At 43.5% G+C, this 4,739-nt stretch overlaps 1 long non-coding RNA gene across 1 annotated transcript; it reads left to right on the forward strand.

Moving 5' to 3' along the window:
* Positions 1-1,468: 1,468 nt before the first annotated feature.
* Positions 1,469-2,606, forward strand: LOC116967478. The gene is made up of 3 exons (XR_004410230.1): positions 1,469-1,555; positions 2,016-2,175; positions 2,555-2,606. It is a non-coding gene; the product is annotated as an uncharacterized LOC116967478 (long non-coding RNA).
* The last annotated feature ends 2,133 nt before the right edge of the window (positions 2,607-4,739 follow it).

A 4,739-nucleotide genomic window follows, 5' to 3' on the forward strand; every position in this document is an offset into this window, starting at 1 on the left:
AATATCATTAGCTCGTTTTTGTAATTAGACATTATCCGTGCAGCGGGATTCTTCGATGTTTCTGCTCACCAACACAGTACCTTGATTATCAACGCGTTACCATTTTGCATCTTGTTGACAAAGGTTGAACTGTTAAATTCAAGTCTTGCATGTCAGTAAGTTAAACCCAACCGTGTCTCCGGCAGCTACAGATATTAATGGCAGGGGATCACCGATCGGCTTTTACCAGGCAAGTCATGAAGAGATTGAGGATATTCCTGCTGCCAACAATTTCAGTCAGACACATGATTCAGGTGAGTATTTGCACCTGACATCCACTTTTGAAAGGATAAATGTGGCCTCGATTCCAATAATCGCATTAATGATCACTTAATAAAAAGAAAACAAAAACACCAGATACGTCAGGCAATAAAAACAATCTGCTGGAGGATCACAGCGGTCAGGCAGAATCTATGACGGGAAATGGGCAGAGGGGCTTTGGTGTCGGGACCCTTCTTCAAGAGGACCATGAGGCAGATAATAGAAAGAAGCGAGGGCAAGAGGTGGGGCAAAATCTAAAATATGAGAGGTAAATCCATACGGGGGGCGGTTAATTTGCAGATGCGTGAAATTGGAGGAGAAGAGTGGAGATCGGCACGAAGGCTGGAGTTGATAAGCGGAGAAATGGAGAAGTAAAATGGCGTCAGAAGTTGGAATCAGAAGAGAAAGAAAAGTGCAAGTAAAATATGGAACCTGAAATTGGAGAGTTTTATAACTGTTGCTTGTGCTGTGTTGACTTTTAGTCTCTGGTTCCATTGATCAAATCGAATATTACACCAGCGACCCTCTGGATGGTTCACTTCTTGCACAAGATCATCCCGAAGGAAACTCCTCCAGTGTTCACGGTTGGTATTTTTATTTTCCTTTTTTTCTTATTTTATTTCATTCTGCCTGTGATCAGAAATGAACATAGAAATGTGCGCGAAAATGTCCGCCGAGTGGAAAATGAGTGGGAAAAGATCTCAAGATGTTGGAAGAGATTTGCTTTCCGAGAAAACAGTGGTCGAGTTTGAATTTGAAGATACCTCTCGTCTGTAACCAACTGTGTGATTGAACGAAACATTCAATGTTTCTCCTTTGACACACAATGCGTTGTAGGCCTTGCTGTGTGAAATGAATGCGCAAGCTTGATGCGCAATTAATTAGTTCATGGCCACAAGACGGCTCAAGTTCTTCCTTCCAAATCCCCATTCACACCATCAACAGAATCTCTCACCAGGTGGAGCTTGCTGTACAATATTGACTTCCATGATCATCTTTCTGGCTTATGCTTCCTCCTAGACCTGGTTCCTGACGAGTATGACGATGCCGAGAGTAAAACCATCCCTTCTCCGGACTGTCCACAAAATTGCTGGAGGAACTCAGCGGGTGCAGCAGCATCTATGGAGCGAAGTAAATAGGCGACGTTTCGGGCCGAAACCCTTCAACCCTTCTCCGGACTGTCAGTTCTCGATGGGCGCTGGCGGCGATGACCTTCTGAAGATCATAGTTGCCGACGATGATGTCGACAATGACGGTGAGTTCAGTCTCTTCCATCGCACAGTAACCGGGCACCTGTGTGTAAAATCGTTCCACGGATTGAGGTTTTTCTGTATTCACTTCCGAGCTTTAAAGTTTTCATGAAATAATAAACAATGTTCCGAGAAAGCAGCTCACGAGCAGTTATGTTCTCACTCCAACAAGGTGCCACTTCCCGACTGTAATGTCGACCACATGACAATCAGATATTGCATGTTCATGTCTGCTTTTGTTTCCCATATACTGTGTTGTAAACCTGCACTTGAATGGTGGTAGAAAACAGAAACCATTCCCAGTCACCGTGCACCAACAGCGGGCCCTTTCACAAAACAGAATTATACACAATCCGTCCTGATGATTATTCCAATGTCGCAGTTCTTTCATAATTGGACAAACCTCGCCGTGCGATGTCGTCTCTCACGCGCTGAGATTCATGTCATTCTTTATCACTCCCGCAGAGCGGACTCCGCAGATTCTCACCGATCCTGCTTTCCCGGCTGCCTGCTCTACAAACAGCAATGACCAACTTCACTGCGGCACATTCACTGTTCCTGCCCTTGCAGCACCCATTGGGGTCGGCGACTCGTCTCCATGTTTTACATCAGAGCCATGAAGGCGGTAAGGAAAACATGTCATTGTTTGCTTCCTCTGTCTGTATCCCGACACCAGCGACGTGTGGGTTGGGAGTTGTGCAATTCAGGATGCTTTTCCCACCGAACAATGAGGACTGTGGTGAAATATCAGTGACACGATACGAATTAAATTGATCAATGAGAACATTGGATATGTTTCCGTTGAAATTAAAAAAACAAGTTACTTTTACATTGCCTTCACATGATATCATGACGCCGGTATCTATTAATTTTCAGGAAATATTTTCCGTATGCTTAGACCATGCATTGGTAATTAAGAGGATTTAATGGAGACAATGTTATCACGACTAGTTCTATTTAACTACATTGTACATTTTAGCTTACGCAATGGTTTTATTCCTCAGGTACTTTCTTCCAACGCGAGTCCTGAAGTGATGAAAAGGTTCTGCGTTACATTGGACAACACATACCTCTCACCTATCCAGCAACATGAGAAGCAGATCTTCACTGCATTGTCTTCACTCGCTGTATAATCACACACACACATATCGATTTGCTTTGAGATCCCTGCATTTGATGTTAGTCCGAGAGCTTGCATAAAAACATCTTTATTCTGCTAATGCGCACATGTAGGACACTGACTGGTTAGATATTCCCATGGAAGAGAGATCAAAGTTACATTCTTTGAATAATAAACATTTTATCGGAATTTGTCTTTTTGAGCCTTTTCCAATATAACCATATAACCATATAACAATTACAGCACAATGTTCTGCATAAATGCTTAAGAGAGCGCGGGAGATAAAAAATAATGCAATCTCGGTTTACCACGCCTTACACTGTTCTGGTTATGGTCAGTAATCTTTTTTCATTCTCGCCGTGTTTAATCGAAAGACTGAAAAACTTAAAAGATACTTTGGATGAAGGTTTGATATTATTTTTTCTTATTTTGTCAAGAATGAGTGTGAGACACTGAAACAACACCCATTAGCTTTTTTGTAATCTTAAAACGTGAAGGGGACATCTCAGATGTCCTGGAGTGGAAGCATTTTCTTGGGAGCAGTTGGAGAGAGGTGGAGAGACTCAGAGTAAGAGATGGAGACCTTGCAAGAGGTGTAGGTGTAGTAAAGGTAGCTGCGAGAATCAATGGGTTTCTACCACTAACGGGGCACTTGGATAAACATGACTTCATCGGACAGAACCAGCATGGTTTTGTGAAGGGGAAATCCTGTTTAACGAATCTGCTCGAATTCTTTGAGGAAGTAACAACCCGGGTGGATAAAGGGGAACCGGTGGATGTGGTATACTTGGACTTCCAAAAGGCTTTTGACAAGGTGCCACATAAGAGACTATTGCTAAAAATAAAAAATTATGGGATTGGGGGTAATATATTAGCATGGGTAGAGGATTGGCTGACAAATAGGAAGCAGAGAGTGGGGATAAATGGTTCATACTCGGGATGGCAACCGGTAACTAGCGGGGTTCCGCAAGGGTCGGTGCTGGGACCCCAGTTGTTCACAATTTATATAAATGATTTGGAGGAGGGAACCAAGTGTAATATATCAAAATTTGCGGACGATACAAAAATGGGAGGAAAAGTTGGGGATGAGGAGGATAGGAAGAGTCTGCAAATGGATATAGATAAGCTAGGTGAGTGGGCAACAACTTGGCAGATGAAATTTAATACTAATAAATGTGAAGTCATTCACTTTGGGGAAAAAAAATGATAGGGCAAGTTATTTTCTAAATGAGGAGGAGCTGCGTTGTAATGCAACGCAAAGGGATCTAGGGGTATTAGTACATGAATCACTAAAGGTCAGTATGCAGGTGCAGCAAGCAATCAGGAAGGCCAATGGAGTTTTGGCCTTTATTGCTAGGGGGATTGAGTATAAAAACACGGAGGTCTTGCTGCAGCTGTACACAGTATTAGTGAGACCACATTTGGAATACTGTGTACAGTTCTGGGGTCCATACTTAAGGAAGGATGTACTAGCCCTGGAGGCAGTGCAGCGAAGGTTTACAAGATTAATTCCTGCAATGAGGGGATTGACATATGAGGAAAGGTTAAGTAAGCTGGAGCTCTACTCTTTGGAGTTTAGGAGAATGAGAGGCGATCTCATTGAAACATATAAGATCGTGAGGGGCCTTGATCGGGTGGATGCACCGAGGATGTTCCCAATGATCGGGGAAACTAGAACTAGGGGACATAGTTGCAGAATAAGGGGGGGCTCTTTTAAAACTGAGATGAGGAAGAACTTCTTCACCAAGAGGGTGGTTAATTTATGGAATTCACTGCCCCAGGGAGCAGTGGAAGCAGAAACGTTAAATATATTTAAGTCTAGAATAGATGTTTTTTTAGCTGCCGAGGGGATAAGGGGCTACGGGGAGAGGGCAGGGATATGGACCTAGGTATGGTTAGTATAGTAAGACCTGAGTGATCTCCTGGACAAGTGTCGATCGCCTGGATTGGGGTCGGAGAGGAATTTCCCGGATTTTTTTTCCCGAATTGGACCTGGGTTTTTATCCGGTTTTTTGCCTCCCCCAGGAGATCACGCGGTTCTTGGGGTGGAGAGGGGTGATAGCGGTATG

Source organism: Amblyraja radiata, chromosome 39 (genome assembly GCF_010909765.2).
Source record: "Amblyraja radiata isolate CabotCenter1 chromosome 39, sAmbRad1.1.pri, whole genome shotgun sequence".
NCBI classification, from domain to species: Eukaryota; Metazoa; Chordata; class Chondrichthyes; order Rajiformes; family Rajidae; genus Amblyraja; species Amblyraja radiata.